Genomic DNA, 16786 nt, shown 5'->3' on the forward strand with positions numbered 1-16786 from the left:
ATATATACAAATCAAGACATTTTCTCTTCATTTTTCTAATTAACAATGAAAATCTACGTATCATTGTATGGTATGTTATTAGTGACAACTCTACATATGCAGATGATGTTGCCACTAATGTCATTACAGCTGTTAATTATCATGTTGGCCTTGCCTCTCTTTCCGATTATTACAGTGTTGAAGAATACAATCATGATATCATTATAGAAAAGTTTCATAGTTTATAGTGTCTCTTAAAATAGTTCACTAACCTACTCCACATTAGTGCATTACCTGAAACTTGGTTGAAGGATTCCACCGCACATCTCCTACAAGGCTGTGAGGTTTACCACTTGTGTAGATTTCATAGAGAACACTGGGGGTTACTCTTTTCATTAGCTCTGACCTTCATGCTGTACCTATTCTGCATGTTGAATAGACAGCATTGTAAGCACACTGCAGTAAAAGAATTCACACATACTCTACATGACATATTATCTCAGGAACTTTAAAGAAAATAAATAACACAGTGCTTCTCGGTAATTTTTACATTAATCTCCTAGATAATTTTTTCTATCAACCAATTATCCACTTTTTTTTTTAATTCTATGCAAACATGAAGCTACTTTTCTCACATATCTATACTGTATGCAATAACTATATGGAATACTTGATAATTTAAGAGAAAGTCATTCAGGTAAAGTACGAAATAAGACATGCAATTCCATCGCTGGTATTATATTCTCGCATCACTCGCCGCTGTTATTTATTCTCATATTCATCGCCGCTGGTATGGTGTATTCATCGCTCGCCTTTGGTATGGTGTATTCTCGCATCGCTCGCCCTTGGTAAGGTGTATTCTCGCATCGCTCGCCGCTGGCAAGGTGTATTCTCGCATCGCTCGCCGTTGGTAAGGTGTTTTCTCGCATCGCTCTCCGTTGGTAAGGTGTATTCTCGCATTGCTCGCCGTTGGTAAGGTGTTTTCTCGCATCGCTCGCCGTTAGTAAGGTGTATTCTCGCATCGCTCTCCGTTGGTATAGTGTATTCTCGTATTGCTCGCTGGTATTATGTAGTCTCGCATCGCTGGCCGTTATTATGTATTCTCGTATCGTTCACCATTGATATGGTGTATTCTAGCATCGCTCGCCGCTGTTATGGTGTATTTTCGCATCTTTCGCCGTTGGTTCTGTGTATTCTAGGATCGCTCCCCGCCATTATGTATTATTGTATCGCTCTTCGTTTGTGTTGTGTAATGTTCTCGCTTCGTTGCTTGCTGCACTGTAAGGGAGTGTTCTGTGCAGTGCTGGCTTCTTTGCTCGTTTCAGTGTAAATAGATAGCTTTACTCTGCAGTACTGGCCTGGTTCACTGCTCGCTACAGTATAAATAGGTGTTCTGTGCAGCGCTGGCCTTTCTGCTCGCTATAGTGTAAATAGGTATATTTTCTGTGTAGTGCTGGCCTTTGCTCGCTACTGTGTAAATAGGTAGGTAGCTATTCTGTGCAGTGATGGCCTCTCTGCTCCTTATAGTGGAAATAGGGAGTTTTTCTGTGCGGTGCTGGCCTTGCTCACTGCTCGCTACAGTAATGTGTCGGTGGCCTCGCTCACTGCGTGCCGGCCTGGCGCTGGTGCCAGCTAACGAGCAGCGCCTTCACATGTGCGTAACAGGCCTGGACGCTGGCTTTTGGCCCCTTGATGTATATTTTAGTGCCGGGCGTGCCCACATCAATGGACACACCGTAATGGCCCTCCAGGTTATGCAGGAAAAATTGGTCCTGCAGCGTCAGATGCTTCAGGAACCTGGCTGGGGTGTACATGGTTCGCCGCACCTCTTCCCCCACCCCTGGGGTTGCAGGAGTCGCCGCAACGGGCATGTCCTGCACCACGGGAGTCCCGGCGTTCCGGTGGACAGCCCGGGCGTGGCGCTCCCCTAGGGAGGGCGCCAAGCATGGGTTGTCCACCTTCATAATGGTGGCGATTTTCTTCCCCTTGGGTGGAGGAAGAACCTCGTCCACCTTCCGGCTCCCCTTGGTCTGCTTGGGCAGCTTCTCAGCCTCGGCGAAGCTGCGTGCCTGTTGCCTGCCGCGCCGGGCAAACTCGGCCCTGGTGCGGGCCACCCGCACCTCCTGTTCGCTGTACTTCTTCTTGTCGTACGAGAAGATCACACTGTACATGGTTACTTTTTTCTTTCCCTTTGATTATTGGTTTTGTTAGAAATTTATAATCAGGTTAAAGTGCCTGATTTGTGATGTGTGCGATTCCTGCAGGACTGAGATGAGGTTTTTGAGAGAGAGAGAGAGAGAGAGAGAGAGAGAGAGAGAGAGAGAGAGAGAGAGAGAGAGAGAGAGAGAGAGACGCTAATATTCTTTTCTGTTTATTAATACAAGACTCGAGGTCATCCTTTTCTATTATTGTTCCTCAACCCCTTTCTCTCTCTCTCTCTCTCTCTCTCTCTCTCTCTCTCTCTCTCTCTCTCTCTCTCTCTCTCTCTCTCTCTCTCTCTCTCATATATTACTACTACCACTGCTACTGCTGCTACTACTACTACTACTACTACTACTACTACTACCATTCATAATAAAATAATACTGATATATGATAATAATAATAATACAAAAAAATTAATAAATAAATAAATAATAATAATAATAATAATAATAATAATAATAATAATAATAATAGTAATAACTTGTGCAATTAAAGTAATTAGTAAAGCTCCATACTCGTGTTCCTGACTGTCTCTGAGCTACGTCCAACATTCTTGACTTTTCCTAACCTCTCATCTTTCTACTTATGGCAAAAGACCTTCTTATCAACAGTTAAAATTCGGAATACTAAAACTAAATTAAATATTTAAGAATAAACTTACACCTTATCACTTAGATTGTTATTAATTGCTATCTTATATAATTCTTATCTTCTTTTAGTCTTACCCAGCATCATCTTCCTTTCTCTTGTTCTTTAATGAATACCCTTTTTTTTTTATGTTTTGCATTTGATTTCTGTTTTCATTTTTTTTGGGGTTATCTTTTATTATTATTCATCTATTATTTGTTTCCTATCTTTCATTGTGTTGTAATCTTTTCATTATAGTAAGGCTGACATTATTATAGAGATAACACAGGTGAAACTGTGTTGGCTGGTAAAAATAATGTTTTAAATGTTTCACCAACCTCACAGTAAGAGTATTACAACGAGGATCAGGTGCAATATTGTAAGGGAGACTTGAAACCTTCGATGAGCCAGTGGTTGTTCATATGAGTACCAGGAAATTTTACAGGAAGAAGAGATTTTTAGTTCACGGTGTGGCTAGTGATGATTTTGTTCGTCTCCTTTTCCTTCTTGCCTTTTTCTTCGTTTTTCTTCTTCGTCTTCTTCGGTTTTTCTTCTTCATCTTCGTTTCTACTTCATCATCTTCGTTTTTCTTCCACTTCTTTGGTTTTCTTCGTCTTCTTTGTTTTTTTTCTTCCTCTTCTTCATTTTGCTTCTTCGTCTTTCTTTTTCTTCTTCGTCTTTTTGTTTTACTTCTTCTTTTTTCGTTTTACTTCTTCGTCTTCTTCGTTTTTCTTCTTCGTCTTTGATTTTTCTTCGTCTTTTGTTTTTCCTTTTCGACCTTTTTGTTTTATTTTGTCTTTTTTGTTTTTCTTTGTTTTTCTTTTTCGTATTCATCTTTGTTTTTCTTCTTCGTCTTCATCCTCCTCCTACTACTATTATTATACATTTCTATACGAGAGAGAGAGAGAGAGAGAGAGAGAGAGAGAGAGAGAGAGAGAGAGAGAGAGAGAGAGAGAGAGAGAGAGAGAGAGAGAGAAATTAAAAAAAAAACGTGGTGGTGGTGGTGGTGGTCTGCTCAGGGTGGTGAATCGTACCCCCCGTGATGGAAGACAGAAGGCTGACGAAGCAAGGAACTGCTGACCTTCGTGACAAGCTTAGAGTTTCGGGGCTATATGAGACACACAAAGGATTTACGCAACTGTTCGTAAGTGTATAATTAGTCTTCATAACATTTAATTTAGTAAATATTATAGTTTATGTAGGAACGTGTTGTTGAATTTTTTTTTTTTTCTTCTTTGGAAGCCTCAAGTAAATTTTAGATATAAAGAGCAAAATTGCATTGTTCGTTGAAAAGGTTTTTGTAATTTTTATAGATATATTTTGTTTGTTGAGTTTTGACGTATCATTATACAGATTTTTTTTCTCAATATATGTTGCTCCAAATTGTTGAAGCTTTATAATTTATGGAGAAGTATTTCTTTCATGCACTAACGTCTAGTAATTGTAAAAGACCTTTGCAACTTTTAAACGTTTTTTTTTTTTTTCTCTCTGTATTTGTAGCTGCCTAAGTTTATTTCTCAAACTCAATACCTTTAAGCTTTGAAGTTGTTCTTCATTTCTCTCTCTCTCTCTCTCTCTCTCTCTCTCTCTCTCTCTCTCTCTCTCTCTCTCTCTCTCTCTCTCTCTCTCTCTCTCTCTCTCTCTCTCTCTCTCTCTCTCTCTGCCTGTGGTCATGGTCAGTATTCGAGCAAACTGCTACAGTCACTTATACTAAGTTTCGTCCTTCCCTTCAATCACAAGTCCTTTGATCTCTTTAGAATCCATCAGTGATCAGATTTTGTAAGGAGACTGCCACAGATGATAGGAACACCTTCCACAATGACACTACTGCACCCATTCGTCTTCTCATTTCAAGTCTTCCTTATAAAATCTAATCGTCTAATCGTCTGTCTGTCACAGGTATGAAGTGCCTGATAACAAATCGGCGCCCTATGAATAGTAATAAGGAGGGAGATACTCGCCGTTCGCGGCCGGAGTGGCGTGTAAAATGAAACGTTACAAATGTATGGCCTTGATGTCGTCACTGCCCTGCATGGTCGTGCCCGATGCTGCTCGTGGGAAAAATTCCTAAGAAGTAGGTGAAGGTGGTGGTGGTGCCACGTGGTGTTGGTGCTGATGGTGGTGATTGGTGATTGTGTTGTTATTGTTGATGGTGATGACTGCGGGGTTGATATTGGTGGTGACTGTGATAGTGAAGTGACGGTGGTGGTAGTAATGATGGTTGTGCTGGTAGTGATGATGGTGGTGGTCACGTTGCTGGTAAGAGTAGTAGTAGTGATGGTGACAGTACTAGTGGTGGGTGGTGATGTCAAGAACGTAAAAAAAGAAAAGTGGAAAAAAGACCACTATAATGTTGCTTAGAAAAAGAAGGAAAAAAGAAAAATATTTTTGAGATGATGGCCAACTACGTAAATATTGTTGCTCTTGTATGTATAAATGATGATGGTGGTGATGGTGGTGGTGTTGGCGGTGGTAGAGAAGAAATGCCTCGTGCCCATTATATGCTCTCTATATTAAGCCTCGCATATTGTCACGACTAAGATGGTCAACCCTCCAATCACCCCTCCACTCCTGCACCCACACAAGACCCATTGCTACAGCCTTTTACAGGCAAGTGAGGGGCAGAAGACACGCACTCAGCACACTCATCGATAACCAATCCGGAGAAGGAGGAATCAAGTGCCAATCACAGTAAGCAATTAACACATACACGAAAGAACGAAACGCACATCAACAGTATAGTATAACAACAATCAGCTCACGAATTCTTCCTACAGTTTCTTACAGCACGCACACACACACACACACACACACACACACACACACACACACACACACACACACACATTCTTCGTGTCTCGCATAATGATGATTGGTAGGCCTGGCAGGCTTCACAACACACGGTAATTCTTAAATAAACAAAGGCCTAAGAAACGGGCATTCATGTTAATAAGCGGCCCCCAAAGAATGTTCCTACTCCCGCTTTGTCCCATTGATGTACGTATAGTGGTGTAGTATGAGATATAATATATATGTTATTAGTACAAGGCTCCCATACATTGGGTAGTTGAATAAAAAAAAAGGCCGTTTTTTTTTTTTTTTTTTTTTTAATTAAACTTCAGTGAGTCTCGTAAATCTCTATCACTGTCTTGGTTCCGCAAGTCGAAGTGTTAAGCTTCAGCTGCCCCGGAATCGCGCAAGATCAGCAGGAGAGGAACAAAATGAGTGTCGATATGATGTGTTCAAAGAGGGTTATTAGACAGAACGTATGTGGTAGAGGTGGTTAGTAGTGGTAGTAGTAGTAGTAGTAGTAGTAGTAGTAGTAGTAGTAGTAGTAGTAGTAGTAGTAGCAGTAGTAGTAGTAGTAGTAGTAGTAGTAGTAGTAGTAGCAGCAGCAGCAGCAGTAGCAGTACTAGTAGTAGTAATACTAGATGGTAGTGATGGTGGTGGTGATGGTGTGGTGATGGTAGTGGTGGTGATGGTACAAGGAGCAGCAGCAATAGCAGTATCAGTAGCAACAGCAGAAGTATTAGTAGTAATACTAGATGATGGTGGTGGTGGTGGCGGTACGTGGTAGTGGTGGTACAAGTAGGGGCAGCAACAGCAGTAGGAGCAGTAATAGCAGTAGTAGCAGCAATAGTAGCATCATTAGTAGTATAGAAACAGTGTAAGTAATAGTATAGTTATTGTTGTTATTACAGAAGAAAATAGCAATAGAAATAACAATAATAAAAATTACAACAATTATAAAAAAAAAACAGAACAAAACAAAAGAGAATAGGAAAATAAAAATAAAAGTACTATAATAAAAGACAACGAATAGAAAAAAAAAAGAAGAAAACATAGATAAAACACATGAGAGATGAAAACCAAGAGATCACAAAAAGAGCGCAGGGATCACCTATGTAACCCACGGCAAATGGATAACGAGGGATATTACGAGTACCATCAATCTGTGAGAGCCGGTCATGAGGTACGCTGGGAACAGGAGTCAGTCAGTCAACCTGTCTCCGACTCCCAAGTGAGGTCGTGGTGTCCGAACAAGTGGGCGCAAACACACCAAAAGGGATCTCTGTCTTGTTATGTGTAATAAAGTTGATATTTCTCTCTCTTCCTCTCCGTCTGTCTGGCTAGCTGCTTCTTTTCTGCTCGTATCTTTCAGTCTATCAAATTTAGCGTCATAGCTTTTCATCGTGTGTGTGTGTGTGTGTGTGTGTGTGTGTGTGTGTGGTAAATAGTACGGTGTTTTCTCCTTTCTCGGCCACCTACTTGGTCTATCATTCAGTCTCCCTATAATCCGCTCGTTTAATGGTACTTAGTTTTCTGTGTCTGTGTCTGTCTGTCTCACTGCCTCTCTGTAGATAATTAAGTCTCTCTCTCTCTCTCTCTCTCTCTCTCTCCTCTCTCTCTCTCTCTCTCTCTCTCTCTCTCTCTCTCTCTCGAGAGAGAGAGAGAGAGGAGAGAGAGAGAGAGAGAGAGAGAGAGAGAGAGAGAGAGCAATAAATTATCCGCTTTTTGTTACATAAAAAGAAGAGAAAGGAGTGACCTAATTTCCAAAATAAGAACATAGTACCGCTAGTACCGCAAGAAAATAAGAAAACACAACAAAGTACGAAAGTAATAAAAAGTGAAAAGTAAAAATATCATAGGTACTTGACTATGACTGCATTGGCCGGCAGTTCGAGGTTAAGCTGAATGAGAACACAATCTAAGCTGGATTTAGTAACACGGACTCGGCACTACACAGGTGATAAAACACTACATTAATTCTTGAGCTGTAGAATCGATAGAATAACAGACTTCAATGTATGGCCTTTATAGTTGACGAGAAAGGGTTAGTATTCAGGTGAAGCTACGGATCTTACGCGAACAACAGCAGAGGAGGCATCTTGACGTATCACTTTCCTGTGATACAAGTTACTTGTGGGATTGCAAACACAAGGCAAACCGGGTGTTCTAAATTTAGAGATAATTATACCCGACGTGACAGTTATTATATAAACTGATAAATGGTTACCATAGATTCAAGGGTGAATATAAAGAGAGATAAAGAAACAAATGGATGATAGATTGGATACACAAGTCATGATTGACTGATAGATAAATGATCGTAGATACAGTAGCCGTCAACATACGTACACACACACACACACACATCCCTTGTATTACAAGACTGGATATAAATCTGGCAGGGGAACTGCAACGTCATTTTGTGTATTGAAACAGAAGTTTGACCCAAATTCATGACATAAATTGTTGGTAGTGAACTAGAAAATTCAAGGAAGTTTTTTTTTTTTTTTCTGATTGTATACTTCGATATTTTGTACTCGTAAAGGAAAAGAAGGCAAGAAAGTGTATATATGAGATACATTTTATATGCTATATTTTTCTTTCGTTTTTGTGGTAACCTTTCAACGTTCCCATTACATAGAAACTTTAATAAGAACCAGTGCCACCTGAGACATCCCTTACGTCACGGCCGCATTAAGTTCTTTAAAACTTTTCTTTCTGTATCAAAGCAAAAATGTTTTGTTCCCGAGATTTTTCTCCCTGTTGATAACGGAAACACAGACTCCAGACACGCTCCTAAAAGGATTAAATTAAATATATAACTGAAACCCTATTCGTACTGTCGCTAGACCATTTATATTTCAAGCGCCACAAGAGTGGAGAACAAGATTTTACTTTATTCAAGGACGTGTCTGGAGTTTGTGTTCCCATCACTAGACATTAAAACTCAGAGCGAAGCAGCCTTACCACGAAGCCTTTCGCACATAAACAAGAAACTGTGTAAAAACATAAGACAGCCACAACATAAGGTCTTTCTGAGATGTATTGGTTTATATCGTGCTACATTACATCGTTTGAACCAGAAAAAAATACAGTGAAGTCTTCAGAAATTCTTGGATCTCCATTTTCATAAAGTAATTACTATTCTTGTTGATTCAAGGAAAAAGGTAAAAGAGATGAACAGACAGTATCCACTATCACTGAATTTGAGTTTTGTTATATAGATATATCGACAGGAGATGAGACAAATGGTTGGAGCTAGAAAATGTAATAGTGTGTGATGAAACAATACAGTATTCCAGTTACTCTATTAAATTAAATAAGAGCGTGAAAGACGAAACCAGTGTGTCTTTTACTCGCGAGTTTCTACTTATCCTCACTCTGCTCTGTCCATCTTCAATGATGCAAGAGTTAACAAGTGTTTTCATTCTTATTCTCATTTACTGATAAATTATGGAACTCTGATCGTTTCTATTTAAACTCCCTTCCTTATCAAATTGAGCTATTTCAGAGAAAAATAAAATTAAGACACTTCAAGAAATAAACTATTCACATGGGAATTTTATATATTTATTTATTTTTAATCTATTTAGGGGTGGCAATTTCCTGGGTACTTTTCCATATTTTTTTTATTTTTCCCGTCTTTAGCTTCTGTTCTTACATAGGAACTGCTAGAAACCCGTGCTTCATTCGTATTTTATGTATTAAATGTGTGAAACGTGATATCAAGTGACAAGTGACATAAAGACGTGTGGGACTGATGATGACTGGAGGAAAAAAAATGGAATGACGTAATAAGTAAGCTTACCTAGAACAAAAAAATAAAGTGGAAAAGAAAGAATACATATTATATCAATGTGTGTGAAGACCATCAGTGTAGAAAACGTGAAAAGGGCATGACAAACTTACCATTAAATACAACACGACTGACAGAGATGGTAAATAAAATGATGAAATGTCAAAAAAAAAGGAGTGAAGAAAAAAAAAAGTTGATGAGAATATATAAAAGAAAATAGGAATAATAAAAACAATATAAATGTATGACAATATACAGACGAGACAAAAAGAAACGTACGAATAAATGTATTTGATAAACTTATAGAAAAAGAAAACAAATATAGGGGATAAATGAAAACGAAGAAAAGGGACAACTGATAACAAAATGTTAAGTGCAGTGACCGGAAGAACAAAGGCTGCAAGGTTGAAAAAATAACCACAGGCTCTCACAGCAATACATTAACACCACCTTCAGATCAGTTTCTCAGTGTTTGTATGGACTGTCCAAGGATTAACATGACAAGAGGAGGTAAAGAAAGTACAAACAAGGAAGGGTGAAATACAAACACGTCTAAAAAAATAAATGATAATAATAATAATAATAATAACATATATATATATATATATATATATATATATATATATATATATATATATATATATATATATATATATATATATATATATATATATATATATATATATATATATATATATATATATATATATATATATATATATATATATATATATATATACACACACACACACACACACACACACACACACACACACCATAATAATTTTAAGAAATGGTTACTTAAGCGGAGCAATAAGAAAAAGTAATAAGAACAAAAAAAATGCGAAATTAAACAAACTACATTCGAACAGTCAACTTACACAAAACAACTTACAAAACCATGGACAGAATAGATACAGGAAGCTAAAAATAGCAACTTGAGACAGTAATACTACACTCACCTCATGAGAGTCACCTGATTAACTCCGCACCTTTTAAGGCGTTATGAGCCACCAGGTAATGTGTGCACGACCTCGCTCTTACCACCTGTGTCTGAATGCGGTGCAGTGGAGGCTGAGCAGCGGGTCTTCTTGGGCCGTCTCGCACCTCTGACTGATGTTCTTCATTTCACTCAAGACCGACCAGGCTGCTTAAGTTAGGGAAATGAAGTTATGATGATGTAAAGAAGGAGGGGAATGAGAAGGAGGAGGAGGAAGAAGAGGAGGAGGAGGAAAAGGAGGAGAAGAAGGAGAAAGAGAAAGAGGAGGAGGAAAATTAATGTAGAGATAGATAAGTGGGTACGTATCCGTAATTAGATTGAGAGAGAGAGAGAGAGAGAGAGAGAGAGAGAGAGAGAGAGAGAGAGAGAGAGAGAGAGAGAGAGAGAGAGAGAGAGAGAGACATGTTTGAAACCGCTTAAATCGCAACAAGGAGGAAAAACAAACCGTAGAGAGTTTTTTTGAGTTTACAAGTGAAAGGGACGAAAAAATCAACGATACTAACCTAACCCAGCATTAGATGAGACAAGTAAGTGAGTTTGTGGTGTAGTGAGATACAGAATGGAACAGGTTTACTCGCTTTCCCCTCACTCCTCTTAACGCAAGGCTCTACTGTTATCACATCCTGTCTCGTTTGTTAAGATAAGGAAATGCTTCTCACGCTCCTTCATATATTTAGTGTATCTCTTATGCACTTCACTCTCTTTATCGCCACAAGCAAGTGTTACATTCCTAACTGTACCTACACCTAATTCTCATGCACTATCATGCTGGCCATTACTGTCATGCAAGTATTATACGGAAACCTTGCGTGAGATTGGTTTTCTATCTTTATTTTGCTAAATCTCGTATTTTAACAGTTTCGCCCTAGTCATAAGTGCCTATAAAAGGACATGCATTTTCGAAAGCTTTGTATAGATGTGTGGTATGATGTTTATCTATACAACTTCGTCTCTCGGTTGTTCCTGTTATGGGTCGCCACGGTTGATCACTTGTGTCGATCTTACTCTATCTTCTGCGTCTTCTACTGTTACATCTATCACCTGCATGTCTTCACTGCTTACCTATATAACCTATGCTTCTTCTTTTACACGTGGCATACAAAAAAAAAAAAATACATGGAACTAAAGATAAGTTAAAACTAAATCAAGTTACCTAATTTAGTTCTGGAGATGCCTGTTTATGTACATGTTGGCATGTGTCCGAAGACGTAATTTGTTTATCTGTATATCTATCTGCTCGTGTACCTGCCTGCTTATGCGAGTCTGAGTGTTAAGAGGATGACAAGGCCACATTCTAAGCAGGACATGAATGGATTTCAGGCACTACTACGGACTGCTAAGGACATCAGGAAGAGGCGAGTCATGTTAAGAGTGACGTCACACACACACACACACACACCACACACACCAGATCACAATGTCCCCTTACTCACAAGACCTTCACTAACGGGTCCCTGGCTCTCTCTGGCCCTCCTCTGCTCTCTCCCTCCTTCCTCCCTCTCTCCACCCATCCAATGCCAGCGGCCTCCTCCCACCTCCTTGCCTTTCTCCCACGCGGACATAACGGCATCCTTCTTCTCCTCCTCCTCCTTCTTCTTCTCTTCGTCTTCATCTTCATTGTTATTTATCGTTTCTTTTAATTTCTTTCATATCGTTCTCCTCCTCTTTCTCTTTCTTTTCCTCTTCCTCCCCCTCCCCCTATTCATCTTATTCCAGTTCTTCCTCTTCCTTCTTATTCCACTCGTACTCTTTCTCGTTCATTTTTTTTTCTCTTCCTGATATTACTTTTCAAATTTACTTCAAGCAGAAATAATCTCAATGTTATTAATTTTCTTTCCACTTATGTGAATTTTGATGAAACTTATGTGTAAGGCTTGCATAACACTACCACGAATACCATTACCACTGCTATCATCTCCTTCACAACTTCGTACTGCTTTTACTATTTCCTCTCTTTTCTCTTCTGCCTTCTTACACGTCTGGAGGCGGGGCGAACGGGTGGCATACAAGGGAGGAGGAAGATTACGTGACGCAGTAAGTCCCGCCGCACCTGTCTGCGTAGCTACACCTGATCCTCGGCAGGCACAGGAGGCGGCCCCGAGACTGCTGAGCCTTATCAAAGGCTTATCAGTGTTCTTTATGCTGAGCATAAAGAACACTGGCTAGGTAATGCACTCAAATACAAATGCTAATGTTTGAGTTACCAACCTCCTGATTAAAAGAAACCGGAGGAATTTAATGAAAACAGTTAAAGCATGCGGGATAATGGTTGTGACTTTGATCCCGGCTTACAACAATTTCAAGGTGGGAGAGGAAGCGCTTTCTCGTAATTTTTGCCGGTGTCACGTGATCATCTTGTTGCAGCCCCATTACTCAGTTTACAATTTCCTGGGCGAAACATTTATCATTCTATGACAAGGCGCAGAAGTGGGGCTCATTTGTATGATGCTGTTTGAGGCGGGGAAGGAAAGAAATGATGCTGATGAAAAGAGGAAGAGGAAGCGACACCGAAAGAGAATGTTCCCAAATAGAGGAAGGGCGAGAAGAGAGGAAGGAAACTCAACCACAAGAATTAGCTGCTTAAGAACATGAGAGAACGAATGAAGCTTCGAGAAGTCAGCAGGCCTACACGTGGCTGTCCATGCGAGGCTAAAACCTGTTGCTGAGACAAAAGTCATAACGGGCAAGTTTATCTGATACGATCTGACGGCCACACCTTCAAGGCCACTCCAAGGCAGTACAGTACATGCCACCACCTTCTCCTCGCCAGGTGTCCACTGCCCACCGACCTTGAAGAAAAACAATCTGGCAGCGGTGGGATTCGAACCCACGCCTCCGAAGAGACTGGTGCCTTAAACCAGCGCCTTAGACCGCTCGGCCACGCTACCAATGTCAATCAAAGAGGGATAGAAATATACAATTACACCTAAACAAAAACTATTATCACAGGGAGAGAAGAACACCTGACTCATGCCATTGACTTCAAGGAGAACATGGGTGGACAAGCACGTGGTCGAGCCAGGAAGGGGGCAGAGGCGGACCTGGCGACAGACGCTCAATAACAGACAGGACAGCTCAATAAATCATCCCAACAGGTTCATACGGTGATAAACAAAGCCAGTGATAATCAGGACGACACGGAACGCACACGAAAGGAAAATAAAACTAAACAAAATCGTAAATATCACAGAAATGGGGATTGAAAGGCACCAGCACTGTATAGGAGCAAGTGAGGAGAGGCTGTGAGGAGTCAAGGCCGCGAACAAAGACAAGCAAGAAGCCACCTGAGCACCAAGAGTGAAAACAGTGACAAGGGCAAGAGGAGAGTTATGAGTGACACGCCCTTACCTAAACACACTCCAATCACCGCTGAACACGAACCTCTTCTAGCAAAAGAAAAGAAAAAAAGGCCCACTTAATTAAAGCAAATGTCATTATTGGTGGTGGTGGTGGTGGTGGTAGCAGTGGTAGTGATAGCTGTTGTTGTTGTTGTTGCTGCTGCTGCTGCTGTTGTTGTTGTTGTTGTTGTTGTTGTTGTTGTTGTTGTATGAAAAAAAAACAATTATGATGTTAAAAATGAATTAAAAACAACAACAACAACAAAAACAACACAATCACACCACTACAAACAACAAAAACACCACCACCACCACCACCACCAGCAACAACAATAACAACAATGCGTAACAGTGCCGCCCCAAACAATAGCGGACAACAATGCTCAGAGGCAAGACGCAAAGCTGAAGCAAAAAATAGTAATAGGTTACTTGCCATTGGGTGCTTTTCTTTTACCTCCTTCGTCCACCCCGGCAGAAGGATCGGAAAGAGAGAGAGAGAGAGAGAGAGAGAGAGAGAGAGAGAGAGAGAGAGAGAGAGAGAGAGAGAGAGAGAGAGAGAGAGAGAGAGAGAGAGAGAGAGAGATTCTATCATCCACATTCCAGATACCTTTCAGAACGTTACAACAACAACAACAACAAAAACAACAAGAAAAGCTAACTAGAGAACCAGACCGCAATAACATCATTTCAATAACTTCAGAATTAATAACCAGCTCCACGTGGCAAGCAAGGAAGAGGAGGAGGAGGAGAAAGAGGAGAAGAATAACAGGAAGAGAGAGAATCAGTGCTGGAGAAGACGAGAAGAGCTTGGAAAGTAATGAAGTGTTTGGAGACGTAATGAGGTGTAAAGACCAGTGTTTCTTGTTAATAAAATCAGGGAGGACGTGAAGATTGGAGGAAACAGGTGCGGGAACAGGTGAACGAACAGAACAGGTGTGGGTGCGCATGACTTCAGGTGATCCGCCACGGAAAGTCACGTCGCAGCCTCGAATTTGGGGAGAAAGTGAGAAAAAGTAATGTGACGGCAAGAATGTAATGTGTCAGTGAGAGAGAGAGAGAGAGAGAGAGAGAGAGAGAGAGAGAGAGAGAGAGAGAGAGAGAGAGAGAGAGAGAGAGAGAGAGAGAGAGAGAGAGAGAGAGAGAGAGAGAGAGAGAGAGAGAGAGAGAGAGAGAGAGAGAGAGAGAGAGAGAGAGAGAGAGAGAGAGAGAGAGAGAGAGAGAGAGAGAAAATCAACACACGCAGATCACCAAACGGACAAACAGGCATACATATAGATAAGACCATTCGCTTGGTATGAGTCACCTGGGACGCTTCCTGTTGTTTCTTTGTTGCTGGCCAGGCTGGAACACCACAGTGCTGATAAAGGAATAAGTAACAAACTTATACAACACAAACGGACATAAGAGTAACTCACGATAATGATGAAAACAAGAGAAAGTGTGCGATTAGTGTAAGTAACAAATATTTCTTGCTTTGCCCTTTGCACACACACACACACACACACACACACACACACACACACCTCGTCGTGACCCTGAGCGCCTCCCTCTCTCAGTTAGCAACATTTTTTCCCTCGCTTCCTCCTCCTCCTCCACCTGGCTGACGCTAGCTGGTTGATGACATGAAGGAGAGGAGAGGTGTGTGCGGCTCGCGTCCCCCGGCAACACACAGAGGAGGTGAAGGGTTCAAGGCGAGCTGGAGGAGCCAGGTGGTCGGTGTTACCAAGGTCTCCAAAGGTAGGTAAAGGGCTGGCTGGTGGCTAACTAGTGGCGGGCTGGCGGGCTTCGAGGGTAACCAGTGGCGAGGTGCACATTCCTCTCTCCCCATAAAGCAGACCCGCCCTCCGTCGCCACTCGCCACCTCGGCTACACCCAAGGTCGCGTGCTCGCCTTAAGGGAGGTTTCGAAGGTGTTGTTAAATATAGGCACGTGGTCTGTTGCGAATGTATAGGTCTTCTTTGCTGTGTGTGTGTGTGTGTGTGTGTGTGTGTGTGTGTGTGAATATGACAAGGCACTGTTGCTTAGTCATATTTCTCATGAGCGATGAACAAATGAATTCCAATGGAGTCACATCACGCGGAGATGAGCAAGACTTTCCACGTATCAGAGCTGTCATGTCTTCATCCCTGCACTGCTGCCTACGGTGATGATAATGGTGATGATGATGGACGCCCCCACCTCGATTATAGATATATGACAGCGTGGCAACCCCTTCTGAAGAGGCGAAACTCAAACGGGATATCAGTTCTTAGTCTTATAGGAATGAACATTAAATATTTTATGTATAGTTTAGTCTTTTCCTCCAGTCACGTTAAGTCACCATTAACTACACAGGGAGTGAGCAGGGAGTGTGTACCCAGACCGTGTCCTCCTTCACCTCCTTTCCAGCATCACACCCAGAGAATATTCCCGATGACTAGCACGTGCGGTTCGCCTTATCAAACTCGTGACTGGAGATAAGCTATGAAAAAGGAGATATCCGTGAAATTAGTGGCTTTTCACGATCCTGGCTCTACACGAAGGTGCCTCACGATGGTCATACTCTGCAGCACTACACATGCGCATTACTCGTCTGTCTTCTTTGACATTGGAAGCCACCTGTCCTTGAGCCAACATTCTTCATTATCCAGCCACAAGGTCACAGCTTCGCCGCCGCCCAGCCTCATAAAAGCACTGAACCGTATCCCAAAAAAGTGAAAGTTCAAACATGATCCACATACTGAATCATCTTAACGATTACATTACATATATTTTGAAAACTAGACGTTTGAAGACACGGTGTATCCATTCCTTTGAGCGACTTAGGATATGCTTACTGGATACGTGTAAAATTTAACATTTACAGATGCACGTAATAAAAAGAATATATTTATCCCCATACTAAATAAACCAACGAAGGCTAGCACGAGACAGGACAGACAAGCCCTCGCCTGCCCACCTCACACACCTTACAAAAACCTCATAATCGTGATGTTCCACAAGACGACGTAGTAATCACAGGCTCCTTGAGGGCATGTGAACTGGGAAAATGTTGTCTTTTTTTTCTTTTTT

General features: G+C 41.1%; 1 non-coding gene across 1 annotated transcript; it reads right to left on the bottom strand.

Annotated features, from left to right (window-relative positions):
* Positions 1-13203: 13203 nt before the first annotated feature.
* Trnal-aag (transfer RNA leucine (anticodon AAG)) lies at positions 13204-13285 on the bottom strand. Its single transcript has one exon. It is a non-coding gene; the product is annotated as a tRNA-Leu (tRNA).
* Positions 13286-16786: the final 3501 nt, after the last annotated feature.

This window comes from Scylla paramamosain, chromosome 21 (genome assembly GCF_035594125.1).
Source record: "Scylla paramamosain isolate STU-SP2022 chromosome 21, ASM3559412v1, whole genome shotgun sequence".
NCBI classification, from domain to species: domain Eukaryota; kingdom Metazoa; phylum Arthropoda; class Malacostraca; order Decapoda; family Portunidae; genus Scylla; species Scylla paramamosain.